Here is a 19,251-nt window from a genome sequence, read left to right on the forward strand (position 1 = left end):
CTTCCTGCTGCTGACAGCTGAGTTCCTCTGCCTCCCGGACACTGTGAGGTCACCTCCAGGCTTAGATCATTCGGTGAACGGCTGGCCCGTCCCCCATCCGGCCCAGGGTGCCCTTTGCCTCAGGAGCTCCAGGCCCTTGAGCATCTACCCTCCAAGACTGCATTCTAGCTCGGATGGATATTGACTGCAAGCCGGGCATCCCGACTCTGACGTGACAAATCCAGGAGTTTCTATTAGTTAAGTCTACTGCTAAGTGTGACAGTGTTGACCAGGACAGGCATGTGATCCCAGGGCCAGCTCATGGGTCTGGCCTCATTAAGGATGTTTTAATGTAAGAGAAAGACATAAAGAAAGGGGAAAAAAAGAATAGAGAGAGAAGGAAGAGGAAGAAGGGGGAGGGAGTGGAGGAGAGTACAAAAGGGAAGGAAGAAGAAAGAGGAAGGGAAAGAAAGAAGAAAGGAAAGAGAAAACCAAAAGGGAGAGAGGAGGGGAAGGAGGCTGGAGTGGGTAGGGATCCGGAAACGCAAGTAGTAGCAGGGACAGGGTTCTCTCGACTCTGGCTAAGATTTTAGTGATCAAGTATCTTTCAGTCACTGTGTGTCTTTATCACGGGGTTTATCTTAAAAGAGCTTTGATGATAGAAAGGGCAGAAAGTGTGTGGATGCCAAGTTTACAGACACCAGAGCACAGTGCAGTGATGGGCTGAACAGTCAGCTAGCCGGGTCTTGCCGGCCTGTGCATGACTGCCCCTTCACCCCTGACTGCAACCACAGGATCAAACAACTGTAAAAGGCATCCTGCTACCAAGAAGAAAATCATTTTACAGTCCCGGGCAGAATTTTCTCTCTGTTCAAAACCAAGACCAATGGATGACAGATACTTCACAATTTCACAATGTGAAAATGAATGAACTTATCGGCCCAACTGTAAGAAAAGCAAAACTTCTAGAAATTCTTAGGAATCAAGCTCACATATTTCACTGATTCAAACACAATTTACAGTACCTATCAGATGTGCTAATGGGCTTTTTTGGTTTTATTTGTGCATTTCTAACCAAAGTTTAGTGTAAACCTCTTTTTTGTTTTGAGACTTACAGAATCAACATTCCAGGGCCCCAGACAGGTGGTATTTGCATAGGGCTGACAAAATGTGGCTGACTTTTGGTGTGGCAAATTAGTCACCTGGGGCCTGACTTAGCTTGGGTCCTGACTGTAGATGGCACCTCAGCCTTCAGTGACACACTTGCAGAAGAGCTGTGTGGTCAGCCTGTGTGGTTCATGAACACAGAACTACTAAGGCCAACTCTCTCCCTCTAGTTTCTGAGTCCATGAAGGCCTGTGTCAAGAGCATGGGCGTGTCCGAACGATGTGAAATCAAATCCACTCTTTACACCGGAAATCCCAGCATCACTGAGGCCATGGAGCGGCTTCTGTCCCCTGGGCAGTAAGAGAAGCTCCAGGGTCCTCTGCTTTCACAGACAAGGAGCTATATATATAGTCTTTGAATCTTCTCTTTGAGAAGGGAGGTCAAAGTGATTAAAATTTATTTTCTAGACCCTTCTTTAGAAATATTAAACAACTCACTATGAAACCCCCAAAAGAAAATGATACCTCTTTTTATAAATTTGATTGATTTTATTTTAAATTTCCATACAATGTATTTTGATCATGCTTTTCCCTCCCGAAGCCTCCCCACCCAACTTTATATCCTTTCTCTCTCTCTCTTTCAAAAGAAAACAAAAACAAAAGAATCCCCATAAAAACAAAAATCAAAACAAAAAGCAAAGGACAAAAAGTGCCAAAATGAAACAAAACGTCCACAAAAAGGTCAGTAGACTTCATTTTGTGTTGGACAGCTATTCGTGAGCATGGGGCCTGTCCTGAAGTGTGACTGATACACCCAGTGAAACTCTATTGGAAGAAGATGATCTTCTTTTGTCAGCAGATATCAACTGCAAATAGGTTGTTGGTTAGGGGTGGGACCCATGCCCACCTCCCCCTCTCAGGGCTGGCACCCCTTCTGGCTTGAACCTGCGTAGGTCTTGTGTGAGCATCTGGTAGCCTGCTCCCTTCGCTCAGCCCACATCAGAGAAGTGTGTTCTTGAAGTAGATGGGAACTAACACAGAGATCCACAACTGTGCAGAACAAGAGACTTTGGGAAACTCAATCCTAAACAGGAAGCCTTCATCAAACCCCTTTCCTCCAGGTTCAGGGATCGATGTAGAGGAGGAAGCAGAAAGATTGTAAGAATTGTAAGTGACAAATGACTCCAAGGAAACAGTGTCGTCCAGATACCATAGGAGTAATGCATGAATGAACTCAAGAAAAACAATTTTTTTTATTTTGATTTTCTTAAGACAGTTTCTCTGTTTAGCCCTGGCTGTCCTAGACCTCTCTCTGTAGACCAGGCTGGCCTTGGACTCACAGAGAATCCACCTGCCTCTGCCTCCCTAGTGCTGGGATTAAAGGAGTGTGCCACTGCCACGAGGCAAGAGAAACAATTCTTTAGCATATCTACAGACATGTTTTCTCATAAATGGTACCTTTAAGGGGGCAGTGCTCTGACACCCCAAGGCCACTTGCCACCCCATGTTTCTGATGAAACTGTAAAACTTACTCCAGGAAAGTCACAAATGCAAGATGGAGGACCATGGAATTAGTCTCCAAACAGAAGAAAGGAAGAGAGAAGATGAAAAGGAGGAAAGGGAGAGGAGGGAAGGAAGGGAAGGACTCTCATGAGGAAGCCATAACCTGGGAGACCCATTTGCTAGAAAAGGAGAACAGCCAGTGTCCACACAAATGAGAACCAACTAACAGAGAAAGAGGCCTTGTGTGAAAAAAGATGGTCTTGAAATGAAGCCATGTGATTATCTCGGTCTCCACTAGAAAGACAAAGAGAGCGAAAAGTGCACATGCAGGAAACCAGGATGAGAACCCATGTGTCTAACAGATGTAATCAATATAAAACAAGAAAGTGAGACTGGAGTGGTACTGGGAGCAGAAACAGGAGCCCTGAGTGGAGGTGATAGAGAATACAAACAGACTGAGACAATGAGTAAAACCAAAGAGTCACAATGGAGTGAAGATCTATGATCAGAGGTTTGGAAAAGACACTGCTGCAAATTGTTCTGCAAAACCCAAACAAAACAAAGTCCAAGGCAGGGACATTGGGAGTCCTGGCTCCTGGTACCAACAAGAGTGCGTGAGTCCCCACCTCAGTGTGACTGCTCGTGGAGGACAACTTCAGAGTGGCGTGGGAAGCCACCATAAAGACTTGCCAGGAGAAATGAGGACATTGTCTGCCACAGTAATGTAAACCAGTAACATAAAGAAAATAAAGACAGAAAATGAGAGTGATCTCCTAGGGCAGCACAATAATTCTCTTGAGGGAAGGCTTTCACATTGTTCTCATCAGAACGAACCCCTGTATTGGTGCCATATTTACTGCCGGTGTGGAACAAAATCAGGTTTGCCCACGTATCCATTTGGCAACAGTAGAGAAAGGAAGATCCACGAAGGGACTCAGAAGCCCAGAAGAGAAGGCCAAGAGTCAGTCATGATCCTAGCCCAGCCATCAACCAGCCAATCATCTTCTTTTGACTCAATGCATCTGGAAGGATAGTCTTTCATCTTTTTGAACTAAGTATCAACTGATAGTAATGCCTGGGAGTAGTGCCATGGATGAGGGGAAATCTCACCATTGGATGCTGAAATGATAATCACATGATATATTTGCTCCTCCTAACTGGCCCTTGGCAAGTTAGCATGTAAAAGACTCTTAGGCAGTTAACTTCCTTAACTCACATGAGTATTTATCAAAATTAGCCAAAAATACAAATTAGATATAAGAGCAAACTGTAAGTGATGTTTATGCCCCCGTAATGGCCTGGTTTTGATGATCAAATGGAAGTGCACATTATGTTTTGAGATCACAAAGCTCTCCATGGCAACAGTGCTGCTCTGCTCTGATTAGCTGGGATGGCAGCGCAATTCCAGCAGCGTCTGCACAGTATTGGATCAATGATTTCCCTGAGTTTGGAGGACAAAACAATGTGAAGTTGGGACCCAATCTACTCATCTTAGAATATGTTTTTAAAATGGGGATCAAGCTGCATCTGTTGACCTATACCTGTTGGAAGGCTGAGCCAGGAAGACAGTGAGTTTGGAGACTGCCTGGGCTACACGGCAAGATCCTGCTGAACTTGACAAAAGCTCAGGAAGAGGACACGCCACTGGAAACTCCAATCTTTACTGTTGCAGATATTCATACAAAGGCAGCGGCTGCCAGCTCCATGCAGAACACCGTTTCTACACTAATTTCTTTCACCCTGTTCAAGAAGTTTCCAGAAGAAATTTTGAGTCCGAGTTTTATAAGGGTATTTGAATCTCTTCACACCTTTTATGGGTTTGAAGTTCATGGATATCACGATTTCGGAATGAAATAAATCCTAATAGCAAAGGTAATGGCCTCATCGAAGGAGCTAGAAGCAGTGATGTTCACACTGTTTGCCTTATACTTTTTTGCTTTCAAGTTTGCCTGCCTGGATTTTTCTTTTACTCCCCTGGGCAGCATTGTAGAAAACCTTGTAGCTTACCCAGTCAGCTTCAAATATTGGCAAAGCCTGAGGTTCGTATATTAAAAATTCCAAGCTGATATAAATCAAAACATCTATGATTCTGCAGAATGTGAGCCTGCCAAGCCAACAGCTCCAGGGGGAGGTGGGGGGTGTAGCCTATGTGTGTTTTGGCCTCTGTCCTCTGTGAAATAAGCAACTATAGGAGACTGCCCAGTTTGTAAGTGCTTGTGTTGGGGAATAACTGGAGAGATTGTGAATTCGGGAGACTACGCACTTCTAAGCTAAAAGTGTGGGAAACCTTCGAAGGGGGCTGTTAGCAACAATAAACAGTGAAAAACAAAAGTACTTCTCTTATATTTTTGGTGGATGTAATATATGAAAGAATAGAAAATTTAGAAAAAGAAGAATAATAAAAAAGTACTTCTTAGTGGAATCCAGGGATACAAGAAGAGATGGGATGAAGGATGTCTCCTCCTCCTCTTCCTCATCCACTTGCTCTTTTTTCTCTTCTTCCTCTTCCTGTTCCCTTCCTTCTGCAACTCCTCTATCTCCTTCCTTCCTCTCCATCCTCTTCCCACTCCTCTGCCTCCTGCTCTTCCTACATTCTGCTGGTGGGCAGCCTAAGCAACTGTCCCTGAACTGAAAGAGAGGATGGGTTTGGAGGCCCTGTCCACACACCAGCTTTCTAGGGGAGTTCCATTGCCATTGCACAGCTCCTGCACCGACTCAGCCTGAGGCAGACTAGACTGTCACATCAGACACGATCAACAAAAGCAGTCCACATGCCCAGTCACACCACAAAAACACACACAGTAGGAAAGGCCAAGATAATACCTCCCCACCCCACTATTCCTTTAGAAATGTTCTCAAATAAGGATTACCTAAATGAGCCTCAGAATCCAGAATTTAAAAAAACAATCATAAGTGTGATCAGTGGATTCAAATATTTCAAGGAAGACCCAATCAAACACCCAATAAACTTGAAGAGACTAACAATAAACATCTGAGTGATGTCTAAGAAAACACAAATGTACAGCTGAATGAAATGATGAAAATAATTCAGGATGTAAACTCTGAATTCAGTGAAAAGAGAAAAAAATGAAAAGAGGACTCAGCTGACATGAAGACGGGATTGAAAAACTCAATAACCCAATTAGAAAGGTTAGGGGAAAGCCTTCCAAGAAGATGAGTCAAGTAGAAGACAAAATATCAGGACTTGAAGATGAAGTAGAGGAAATAGACAACTTATACAAAGAATATGAAGGAAAAAATGAAACTATGTCAAAAGAACATGCACTTTGAGATACCATAAAAAGATCAAATCTTCTAATTATAGGCATAGTAGAAGGAGAAGATTACAGATCTTCAACAGGTTCATAGAAGAAAATGTCTCCACATTAAAGAAAGACGCACCCATACAGACAGAAAAAGCATGCAGAACATTAAGTAGACAGGAACAGAAAAATGCTTCTCATTGCAAGTTTATCATTAAAAGACTAAACATACAGAATACGGAAAGAGTACTCAAAGTTACAAGAGAAAACAAGGTAAGTCGTATATAAAGGAAAACCCATCAGTATAATAGCTGATTGCTCAATGGTGAACTTAAATGCTAGAAAATTCCAGAACAGTGTGCCTTGAGTTCTAAAAGACACAGCTGCCAACCGAGACTCATGGCACACAGATGAGGAGAAGGAAATGTTACATGATCTAAACAAACAAAAAGAATTAATGTCCACCAAAACAGACCTACAAAGAATACTGGAAGCAGTATTTTAGACTGAAGAGGGAACTATGATAGGCAGAAAACAATTGAAAGAAAACAAACTAAATCATGATTGGAGAAACACAAAGTTGGACTAAAAGCACACAGGGAAAGAAAAAGGCAACAACCAATACATAATAACTTTAAATATTAATGGCCTCGATTCTCCAATCAAAACACAGAGGTTAGTTGACTGGATGAAGAAACAATGTCTTTAATCACATTACTCAGAAGGCAGAGGCAGGTGGATCTCTGTGTTTGAGGCCAGCCTGGTCCACAGAGTGAGTTCCAGGACAGCCAGAACACAGAGAAAACGTGTCTGGACAAAAAGAAGAAGAAGAAGAAGAAGAAGAAGAAGAAGAAGAAGAAGAAGAAGAAGAAGAAGAAGAAGAAGAAGAAGAAGAAGAAGAAGAAGAAGAAGAAGAAGAAGAAGAAGAAGAAGGAGAAGGAAAAAGAAAAAGGAAACAAAATCCATTCTCTGGGAACACACCCACTGAGCAGCCAGGGAAGCAGGGAAGCTAACTAAGACCTCCACCGCTCCCTCCTCTCCTCCAAACCCAATCCCTCAGTCTCTCCCCTAGCTCTGCAGGAGAACACTGATGAAGCCTTCCTTACCTTGCTGCCCACATCTCCCGTGGATCCGCAGACTTCTTTCTTCCTAACGTCGTCTCTCCCTCCATTCCTCCCCCAAATGCAGCAGGTACTTCCTGATAACTCACAGGCCACTCCTACCACGGAAGGAAGTAGGCTGTCTGTAGGTCTTCCCCTCTCCTGTTCCTCCAGATCCAAGCCCCAGTCTCATGCCCAGCACTATCACAGACCTCCTTCTGAAGTAGTATCTCTTTATGGCTTCTCCTATTCCAAGGAGATGAAATAAACAGACCCTGGTGGAGCACTCCGATCTCCTCCCTCCTGTGAACCCATTCAGACCCCTAGCCCGTCCCCATTCCTAAGTGTTAGCTCCCAATACCCAGAAATACATTTTACGTGGAACCTCCAATAACCAGACCCATTTTGAGAACTGAAATGTCATCTTGGTGGAGTTTTCATGTCAGGAAACACACAGCCATCACACTCTTCCAAAATCCAGAGAGGAAACAAAAACCAAAGAATAAAATAAAACCCACCCAACAAAGACAAAACCAAATATCAACACCTGGACCTATAATCATCCCAATCACAGACGGCAAGATTCTGACGTAAAATCATGTTCAATGACATCCAGAGAAATATGTCTCCTTTAGAGCTAAACAACCTTAAAACAGCAGGCCCTGAATATTCCAACATAACTGAAGCAAAAGAAAAAGACCTTAAAACCACATATATGAAGATGATAGATGAAAGAGGAATAAGTCCCTTTAAAAAATCCAGAAAAACACAAACAGTGAAAAGAAATGAATAAAAAACGTTCAATATCTAAAAATGGAAATAGAATCAATAAAGAACACCCAAGCTGAGGGAATTCTGGAAATAAAGAATTTAGAGATTCAAACAGGATCTACAGAGACAAGCTTCACCAACAGAATACAAGAGATGTTGAAGATAGAATAAAAGAAATGGATATATTGCTCAAAGAAAAGGTCAAATCTAAAGAACTCCTGACACAAAACATCCAGGAAATCTGGGACACTATGAAAAGATCAAATCTAAGAATAATAGGAATAGAGGAAGGAGAAGAAACCCAGCTCAAAGTTCCAGAAAATATTTTCAACAAAATCATAAGAAAAACTTCCTAACCTAAAGAAGGAGATGCCTATAAAGACACAAGAAGAATACTGAACATTAAATATAATGGACCAGAAAAAAGTCCCCTCTGCACATAATAATCAAAATATTAAACATACAGAACAAGAAATAATATTAAAAGCATCGAGAGGAAAAGGACAAATGATATACAAAGGCAGACCTGTTAGAATTACACCTGATTTCTCAATAGAGACTCTAAAAGCCAGAAGATCCTGGACAGATGTGATGAAGTCTCCAAGAGACTACAGATGCCAGCCCAGAAGACTATACCCAGCAAAACTTTCAACAACCATAGATAGAGAAAATAAAATATTGCACAATAAATCCAAAATCAAATAATACGTATCTACAAATCCAGCCCTATAGAAGGTGCTAGAAGAAAACTCAAACCTAAGGAGGTTAACTACACCCATCAAAACACAGAGAATAAATATTGTCAGACCAACAAAATCAAAAGAAGAGAAACACACACACACACACACACACACACACACACACACACACACACAGCACCATCACCACCACCGCCAACAACAACAACAACAGGAATAACAGGAATCTGTGATGGTATTGTGTTCCCCAAAACATTGTGCACCCTAATAAACTTATCTGGGGTCAGAGAACAGAACAGCCACTCGATATAGAGTCCAGAAAATAGTGGCACTCACGCCTTTGATCCTAGCATTCCAGAGGCAGAAATCCGTCTGGATCTCTGTGAGTTCAAGGCCACATTGGAAACAGCCAGGCATGGTGTGACACATGCCTTTAATCCAAGAAAGTGAGCATTTAATCCCAAGAAGTAAGGGCAGAAAGCAGGAAGGTATATAAGGCGTGAAAACCAGGAACTAGGCTGGTTAAGCATTCAGGCTTTTGAGTAGCAGTTCAGCTGAGATTCATTTGGATAAGGACTCAGAGGCTTCCAGTCTGAGGAAACAGGATCAGCTGAGGAACTGGCGAGGTGAGGTAGCTGTGGCTTGTTCTGTTTCTCTGATCTTCCATCATTCACCCCAATAACTGGCCTCAGGTTTGATTTTATTAATAAGACCTATTAAGATTCATGCTACAGGAATCAACAATCATTGGTCATTATTAGCTTTCAATATCAATGGTTTCAATTCCCCAATACAATGACACAGACTTACAAAATCAATATGAAAACAGGGTCCATCCTTCTGCATCCAAAAATACACCTCAAAATCAAGGATAGATATTACCTCAGGATAAAAGTTTGCAAATATATATTCCAAACAAATGGACATAAGAAGCAAGCTAGTGTAGCCATTTTAATATCTAACAAAATAGACTTCAAATCAAAACTAATCAAAAGAGATGGAGAAGGGCACGGCCTCTTCTTCAAAGGAAAAATCTACCAAGACCACATTGCAGTTCTTAACATCTATGTCCCAAACACAAGGACACCCACTTTTATAAAAGAAACACTACTACAGCTTAAATCACATACTGATCCTCACACCCTGACAGTGGGAGACTTCAATACCCCAGTGTCCCTAATGGACAGGTCATCCAGACAAAAACTAAACAGAGAGATATTGGAGCTAACAGACATTATGACCCAAATGGACCTAACAGATATTTACAGAACATTTCATCCCACACAACAGACTATACCTTCTTCTCTGAGCCACATGAAATTTTCTCCATAATTGACCACATGCTACATAGTCTCTACATATTCAAGGAAATTGATATAACTCCTTGCATCTGATCAGACCATTATAGAATAAAGCTGGACATCAACAAAAACAGAAACAGCAGAAAGCTTACAAACTCATGGACACTGAACAACTCTACTGAATGAAAAATAGACATGACAGAAATAAGAAATAAATGAAAGGTTTTCTAGAAGTGAATGAATATGACTAGACAACATACCCAAACTTATAGGACACAATGAAAGCAGTTCTCAGTTCATTATAGCATGAAGTACCTACATAGAAAAAAAAGAGAGAGAGAGAGCTCTCATACTAGCAGTTTAACAGCACATCTGAAAGCTCTAGAACAAAAAGAAAAAATCATACCCCAAAGGAGTGGACATCAAGAAATAATCAAAATCAGGGCTGAAATCAATGAAATAGAAACAAAGAGAACAGTCAAAGAAGCAATGAAATCAAGAGTTGATTCTTTGAGGAAATCAATAAAATTGATAAATCCTTATCCAAATTCACTAAAAGCAGAGGGAGAATATACAAATTAACAAAATCAGAAATGAAAAGAGACACCAAGGAAATCCAGAGAACCATAAAGGACATGCTTTAAAAATCTGTACTCTAACAAATTGGAAAATGTGAAAAAGAATGGGTAATTTGCTCAACAGATATCTTTTTCCAAAATTAAATCAATATCAGACAAGCAGCTTAAACAGACCTACAACTCCTGGTGACATAGACGTGGTCATGAAAGTCTCCCAACAAAAAGAAGCCCAGGGCCAGATGGTTTCAGCACAGAATTCTACCAGACTTTCAAAAGAGAGTTAACATCAATACTCCTTAAATTATTCCACAAAATAGAAACAGAAGGAACATTGCCCGATTCATTTTATGAAGATACAGTAACCCTGATATCCAAACCACATAAAGACCCAGCAGAGAAAGAGAATTACAGACCAATTTCCCTTATGAACATAAATGCAAAAATACTTGCAAATAGAATCCAAGAACATATCATAAAGATCACCCACCATGATCGAGTAGCCTTCATCCCAGAGATGCAGGGAGGGTTCAACATACACACATGAAAACCAGCCAATGTAATCCACTATATAAACAAACTGAAAGGAAAAACAAACAAACAAAAAAAAAAACATGATCATCTCGTGAGATTCAGAAAAGGCCTTTGATAAACTCCAGTGCCCCTTCTTGATAAAAGTCATGGAGAGATTAGGAATATAAGGTACATACCTAAGTGAAGGGATGTGAGGGGGAAAAAAGGTCTCCTAGCTAATGGGGCCAGGAAGCAAACAGGAGTCACCATCCTATAATCTGACAAATTAGACTACAAAGTAAACTAACTAGAAGATATAAAAAGGAACATTCCATTCTAATCAAGGGAACAATTAACCAAGACATTGCTATCCTAAACACACATGCATCAAATTCTGGTGCTCCCAATTCATTAAAAAAAAAAAAAAAGTGTACTACCATACTTACAGATACAGACTAACCCTGGCTCAAGAAGAGCCAGTGATTTTATGGCCCATTCTCTAACGGACAGGTCATCTAGACAAAAATAAGCAAAGACACATCAGAATTACATGACGTTATACATCAAGTGGACTTAAGAGAAATCCACAGAATATTCCCCCCAAACACCAAGAAATGCACCTTCTACAGCGGCACTCAGCAGTCTCCCTAAAGCAGACAACATCCTGGGACAGGAAATACAGCTTGAATAATTCAGAAAAAATGAAATAACTGTGTGTCCTATCTGACCACAGTGTAATAAAACTTTAAATGGACAGCAAGCACGTCTCTATTAAGTATACAGACCCATGGAGATTAAACAACTCTCTCCTAAATGATGAGTATGTCAACGAAGGAATCAAGAAAGAAATTTTAAAGTTCTGAGAATTAAATGAAAATGAAAACTCCACACAACAAACCCCGAGACACATCACAAGCCATCCTGTGAAGGAAATAAACAGTTCTAAGGCCAAATGAGAAAAAAAAATCAGAAAGAACACATGTGAATAAGTTAATGACGCCACTCAAGAATTTGGAAAAACCAGAATAGACTGCATCCAAATCTAGGAAAGGACAAGAAATTATTTTTTAAAAAATAGCAAAAATAATTAAAATGAAACAGAAAGAAAATATGAAGAATCAAAAATCCAAGAGCTGGTTCTCTGAGAAGATAAACAGTACTGAAAGACTCTTGGCCCAATTGACCAAAAGAAAGAAAGAGAGGACCCACATTAGCAGAATCATAAATGAAGAGGGAAACATCACAACACACACAGAAGAATTTTAAAATATTATACGGGAATACTTTTAAGGCCTGTACTCTTATTCAATTATAAAATCTAAAAGAAATGGATAAATTCCAGAATCATCCATCCACTGAAGTTAGACCAAGATGAGATCAACAGCATAAATGACCCATAATAAATCAAAAAAAAAATCTTTTGGCTAAAAATAATCCCAGGTTAAGATCCATTGACAACAGAATTCTGTAAGAATCTCCACGATCTACAGCCAATCCTTCTTAAATTATTCATAAAAATAGAAACAGGAGGAATTCTTCCAAACTCCTTCTATGAGACCAGTATCACTCTAATACCAAACCCAGGTAAAGATACATCAAAGGAGGAGGAGAAAGGGAGGAAGGAAAGGAGGGAGGGAGGGAGGGAGGGAGGGAGGGAAGAAGGAAGGAAGGAGAGAAAGAAAGAAAGAAAGAAAGAAAGAAAGAAAGAAAGAAAGAAAGAAAGAAAGAAAGAAAGAAAGAAAGAAAGAAAGAAAGAAAGAAAGAAAGAAAGAAAGACAAGCAAAAAGAGATAGAAGGAAGGAAAAAGAAAAGTACAGGCCAGTATTTCTGACGGACATAGATACAAAAATCTTTAATAAAATACTTGCAAACTGAATACAGGTATATATCAAAAGAACCATCTACTATGATCAAGTTGGCTTCATCCCAAAGATGCTGAGATAGCCCAACCTGTTTAAGCCAATAAATGTAATAAATCATATAAATGGACTTAAAGACAAAAACCACATAATCATCTCAATAGATGTAGAAAAGACCTTTGACAAAATCCAATATGCCTTCAACATAAAAGTCCTAGCAAGCAGAGGACTAGAGGGAGTGTGTCACAACACAGTAAAGGCTGCATCCGACAAACCCACAGCCAACACCATTCTACGTGCAGAAACACGTGTACCAAGAACTCAGCCTGAAACACCTGGGCTCAGACCGGAGACTGGAGTGTGTTCTGAAGATTGATGTCTTGACAGTCCCTACAAAGTTTACTGCTCCTACAAAGAGAAAATGGTTCGATGACAGAAAACAAAGACAGCTTCTGCCACTATTTCTTAGAATGTAAGCATTGAATTAGTAAATCTTTGCATTGGATCTTTAGACAAATAAGCAAACCCACCTCATTAGTATGCAAATGTACTTTAGTTGCCAGAAAAATAATGGCAAAATTAGCAAAGAACTGTTTTAAAATAAGCCTCCTTATGAGTTATGCTTAGTAATGTTTGGTTTATATACCTGCTTTATTGTAGACCTGTGATTGTGCAAAGTTTCCCTGGGTGAAAGAGGCCCTGAGTGCAGAACGTTGAAAAGACTTGGTGTAAATTCACACTTCATGGATGCCCTGGACAGCTATGTGGTTTTCCATTTCCACATCAGCTCTGAGAACTGCAGCCATTGTTTTTCGCTGTTTGATCAATTAATAGGGAAACTGAGGATTAGATAAGAAGCTAAGTGTTAGCTGGTAAGTCACAGACGAGCAGGGCCATGCTGCATGCCTACCCATGATGCAGTGTGTGGGAAAAGCTGAGCATGCCCACAGACACATGGCTGCTTTTGTTGTCTGTGTAGGAATTCTAGAAGACACAGTCTTTCCCCAGATGCTCATAAGACAAAGACTGCAGTTTGCTTGATCAAATAGTTATAAATAAACTTCATTTGTTCTTTGAGACAGAGCCTCAGCAGTGGCTATGGACCTGAAGGTGACTTTGAACTTCTAACCCTCCTGCCGCCGTCTTGCAAGCACTAGGATTACAGCATTCAGTAGCATAAGACCCAGGTTAAATTATGCTAGAGGATCAACCTCTGCTCCATTCTTGCTAGACAAGCACTCTACCAACAGAGTCCATCCCCAGTCCTATTAAAAACCTATCCCACTACTCTCTAAACTTTCCTGAAACTCACCATATTTCTACTTGGACGTGCCTAAACCTCCTCTTCTAACAACAGACTCTACATCTTCTGCTATAGCCACCTTCATTAACAGTTTTAAGTCATCTGTGACATGAAGACATAGTCTGCTGTGTGGCTTTCAATACAACCACAAGCACACTAGAAGACAAAACAAAGCAATCCAATGCTCATGCCTTGCTTGTACTAGCCTGAGAGTGGCAGGGGACACCATGCAGTGGACAGACCGTTTGAACACAGGGTCACATATCCCAGATGAGATGGGATTGTCTGAAATGCTAATCTATTTTTGGCAATGTTCCAAACAATGCAAAGTGTAATCATCTCTCAATTTGCATGCCTGTTCTGTTTCTGGAATACACAGAGCATACAAAAACCATGCAAGAATGTTGAGATTATTGTTACACCGTGGTTAGATATTAGATTTGGATAATTGTAAACAGGTTTTCACGTACACTGATGTACATGAAAGACATTAAAAAAAATCACAAGAGGTGTAGGGCAGCACTTGGGGGTACATAGTAATCTGTGTTATAGGACACATCACGAGTTATATTCCTTGATAAGAATTCCCCTTCAGTCCCAAGGAAGATATGTCACATTCTAAGGCTGAAAATCCCAGGTCCAGGAGGCCCGTTTGGAGTCTATCCAATTCTTGTGTTCAGCTCCATGTCTGGGGTCTCTGTCCAAATAAGCTGTCTGTGGTTTGATGGCTTCTGGACCAACACACTGTATCTGTCTTCAATATATCCAATAGGAAACATTGGGTAACCAACAAAGTAACAGTGTGGGGATGGCTCTGTGACTAGAGTGTTTGTGGCCAAGCCAACGAGGGATCTGTGTTCAGATCAGAACCCATGTTAAAAAAAAAAAAAAAAAAAAAAAAAAAAAAAGCTGGTCAGGATAGCAATGCCTGTGAATCCAGTGCTGTGAGGACAGAGACCTCAGAGAGAAACCCTGCCTCAAATGTAAGGTGGAGCGTGACCGAGGAAGACATCCAACATCAACCTATAGATTCTACATGTATGTACACACACCTGTGCAAATACACATGAACACTCCAGTCTTGCATTTCATGGTCTCTGCCCTCTCCTCTGCTCCCCAAATTGGCTGCTGATTTAAGGATTACTGGGAAAATACCTTTGAGTGGAAAGGTGGGCAACATGGCCAATTCCATCTCTTGTAGCAAACTGCTCTCTGTCTGTATTTAATTCCTGGTTTGATAGTGATGGTCTATCGCTGCTCCAGCTTGGGGCAACAACAACAACAACAAAAGAACCATTGGGTTTTTCAACTTCACATGGATTCCATTTGGAGATCATTAGGAAGCTTAGACAGGAGGGTCAGAGAAAAGCGGTTCCCCTGTGCTTAAGAGGAGAATAAGGTTGAATGAGGTCATTGGGTCCTGATCTCATGTGACCAGCATCCTAATGAGAAGGAGGGGTGCCAGGCATGGGCTGTGGGTAGGAAAGACCATGTGAGGGCAGGAGGAAGGTAGCAGTCTGTAAGCCAGGGAACCTAGACATACTGACCCCTTGATCTTGGACTGTCTGCCTTCAAAATTGTAAGAAAATGAGTTTTAGTTTTTAGCTACTTTGTTGCTGGTAATTTGTTATTTAAAAAAATAATCTGGATTTAATAAAAGGAAATAAATATGTCTTTAAAAATGAAATCTATCTTTGGATCTTAAATTTTCTGACTTCCAATGTTAGACTTGTGTCTTGACACTTGTCCATACAGGGATACTTCAATGATATGAAAATATAGCTTCCCAGGCTTGGGTTTGTGTTTTGTTAAAATCACTAACCTGAATAAAATGAATGCTATTTCACTCCAATTCTCTTCATTCTAATGTCCTGGGCCACCTTCAGAAAAGGCTGTAATCCTATCTAAACTGCCATGGCAGAGGGAGGCAGGGGGCAGCAGGGGGCGGCGGGGGGGGGGGGGGGGGGGGGGCGGGGGGGGGCAGCGGGGGGGGGCAGCAGGGGCGGGGGGGGGGGGGGCCGGCAGCAAGAAACCTTCAGGCTGCGTGGTGGTTAAGCAAGAATGGCCCCCATAGGCTCATAGATTTGAATGCTTGGTTCCCAGTTGGTGGACAGTTTAGGAAGGATTGGGAGGTGTGGCTTTGTTGGAGGAGGCATTTCACTCACTAGGCATGGGACACTGAGGTTTCAAAAGCCCCAAGCCAAGCCCAGTTTCTCTCTCCTCTCTCTCTCTCTCTCTCTCTCTCTCTCTCTCTCTCTCTCTCTCTCTCTCTCTCTCTCTCTCTCTCTCCCTCCCTCCCTCCCTCCCTCCCTCCCTCCCTCCCTCCCTCTCTCTCTCTCTCTCTCTCTCTCTCTCTCTCTCTCTCTCTCTCTCTCTCTCCCCCTTTCTCTCTCTCTGTCTTTGCCTCCTCAAAACTAAAGGTCACATTTACCTAGTTGACAAAGGCTTTAAAGATAAAAGCAGCTTTATTAGTACCAGTCTGAGATCCTCATTTTTTTTTAAGTTCCAAAAGGACTTTTAACAATAGTAAATACTTGATGCTTTTAAGAATTAAAAAAAAAAAAAAAATTTTATCCAAGAATTTTAATTTGTCTTTACTGAGTATATTTGTTCATATAACATAGTCTTACATATTACCAGAAATTAAAGTCATCCCCAAGTAGGAAAAGCATTGTTTTTACTTATTGGATTTATGGAAATATTGAATAAGCTTGAAACATTTCTTAGGCACTTCACGTGACCTCATCTCCCTCAGTATCTTACGTTATCCTCTGGCTTAGTGGACACTGGAGAGCCACCCTGAGCCGGCTTGAGCCAGCTCCAGAGTTGTGAATGATGTTTTGGAATGGAGACTCCTGTGCGGAAGGAATTCCAAGCTCAGGCCCTGCTGACTTCATTCTATTGCTCACTGGCTAACTGTGGTCTGTCTTTGATTGAGGCCAAAATTATGCTCCAAAACTTGCCCCACATACGTTTCAGTGCGTGATGGAAATCTCTCAATGACGAGAAGAGAAGTTTGGGGCCATTATGACCAAAGGGATAGGCAAATGGGCTCACTCTCAACTTCTAAATACAAAGGAAACATGAACGCCGTGGTGGGAAATGTTCTGTCCATGCTGAAAACATTCGTCAGTGGTTTGGAAAGGAAAGCAACCACTTCTTTCAGCCACCGCACAGAGAAGCCTGCGGCGTCTTCACACCTCGCTTCTCCCCTTTTCCATTCTTTCTGACATGGAGAAAATTTACAAGTGAAATTCTTTGCCCATGATATCTGCTTCACGCACCCTTAGGAGCTGGCAGCATAGACTGAGACTGTATCAGAGAACATTCCTTCGCGTTGTACGTTTCCATGGGAAGGAACGTATGCAAATGAGAGCCACAGACAAAACATACCCTGGTGACATCATGATTTTACTGGAAACTTTCCGACACTTAAGACAATGTTTTCCCACCTCCTCCCCACCTCCGCGGGTGCAGCAGCCGCCGCCAGCTGTTGTTTGTGCAGTCCGCTGAAGCCCCGCCCCGTCTTTGCTGGTCTTATCCCTCAGCATATTTTCACATGGTGCCAAAAATCAGTTCCTCATGTTACAGCCAGGGCTGGTGTCCTTTATTCTGTGACTTCCTTCTGATTATGATTTTCAAGAAGTTATTAAGAATAATAAACGAAGAATTCAGAGCAAATGGCCATCCGGAGAAAATGGTAAGCAGGTGCAAGCTATTAGGGAAAAAGATGAAGGCATCATTAAACTCATGAGGCGAATAAATTAAAGCCAGGATGATTATCATCATTATGTCCTGTACTAAAATCAAAACAAGGGAAGTCGAGAACGCCGTACTCCTAATCTTCATCACTGATGTTCCAAACAGAAATCATTTTAGCGAATGCAGGTTAAACATAACAAATGGCTCTTTCCTTAGAGAAGAATAACTCTGGCTGTGCCCATCATTGCTGTGGTGGCCAGGGACAAACACCGTCACCAGTTTCGCCCCAAGTCTGAAAGGCAGTCAGTGGACACATGGCAGAGTGTGTTCTTTTCATATAGCAGGTACTTAGTGCTGAGCCCTCAGACACAATCCGCTCCCCGAAGGAAGGCCAGGGCTGCCTGGCTCAGCACCCACACCACACTTCCACGCCGCCTCTGGCTCAGCACCCACACCACACTTCCACGCCGCCTGTGGTCACAAAGGGACTCAAGCTGCAGAGGATTCCTGGAGAAGCAGATCAAATACAGATGCATAGGATTTCTGAGTTCTTCTTCTTTTTTTTTTTTTTCACAAATAAAAACATTGTCTCTGTTATTTTTCTCCTGAAGAAATGAGAAGTGATTTAGAAGGGGTGTGTTCATTTTTGCCTTGCAGCTCCCAAGGGCACAGTCCATTGGGTGGTGACTGGGTGGCCCTGTCCGTGGTGGCAGCTTCTTGCAAGGGTCTTGTCCACATTTGGGCCCATCAGAAAACGCAGAGCCTGGGCCAGAAGCAGAGGCAGCGGGTTGCTCCCAGCTGAGGGTCCAGCAGAGCCCTGCAGAGCCCTGTGGCAGCTGCTGAAAATGCAGCAGAACACATTGGAGGACAGTGCAGGAGGAGAGTTTGATAAAGCATGGGTGACCTTGGAACTCCACAGAGATAACTGGAGATGCTGAAGTTCTCTTTAGCTATAAGAATCAGATTGCTGGGACTGCTGTGGTTGCCACAATTATTTAGTGCACAATAATTAGTTTTATTATGCTATTTTCATATACGTGCATATTTACCTGCCCACTCTTTTCTGTAGATCCCCTCTTGTTAGTCCCAACCTCCCCCAGAAACCCCACTTCCGCTTTCAAGTGTATTTGTACATATGTGTGTGCGCATGTATAAATGTACTTAAGCATGTATAAATCAAGATTACCCATCTGAAAGAAAGCATGGGCCACTTGGTTTCGCTCCCCTCAACATCCTCTCTTGCGGCCTCTCCAATCCCTTTAGAGCTCTTCCTCCCCCACCTCAGTTCCCTGCTCATCTTTATCAATTCCTCTGTGAGCACAGTGAATACAGCAGCGGTACTCATGAACGACTCTGTGATGTGCTGCTCTCTTAGAATCTCTCGGACACTGGGAGCAGTGTAGCTGGGTCCTGGGGCAGTCCTGCTTTCTTTTGGGAACGTCCATGCTGTTCTCCATAGATGCTGTACCAAGAGTGAACAGGGTTCTCCTTTCCCCACAACATTTCCGGTGGTGGTTGTTGTTCCCTGAAAAGATCCATTCTGACTGGAGTGAGACGGAATCTTAGTGTGTTTATAAT

At 41.9% G+C, this 19,251-nt stretch overlaps 1 long non-coding RNA gene across 1 annotated transcript in view; it reads right to left on the minus strand.

Annotated features, from left to right (window-relative positions):
- Nucleotides 1–18,075, minus strand: part of LOC121830425 (uncharacterized) — a 32,483-nt gene extending 14,408 nt beyond the window's left edge. Inside the window, exons 1-2 of the long non-coding RNA XR_013051973.1 lie at nucleotides 17,218–18,075; nucleotides 15,127–15,234 (exon numbers count right to left, since the gene is read on the minus strand). This is a non-coding gene — a long non-coding RNA (uncharacterized LOC121830425). The remainder of the gene's footprint in view (nucleotides 1–15,126; nucleotides 15,235–17,217) is intronic.
- Between the last annotated feature and the right edge of the window lie 1,176 nt (nucleotides 18,076–19,251).

Source organism: Peromyscus maniculatus, chromosome 6 (genome assembly GCF_049852395.1).
Source record: "Peromyscus maniculatus bairdii isolate BWxNUB_F1_BW_parent chromosome 6, HU_Pman_BW_mat_3.1, whole genome shotgun sequence".
Taxonomy (NCBI): Eukaryota; Metazoa; Chordata; class Mammalia; order Rodentia; family Cricetidae; genus Peromyscus; species Peromyscus maniculatus.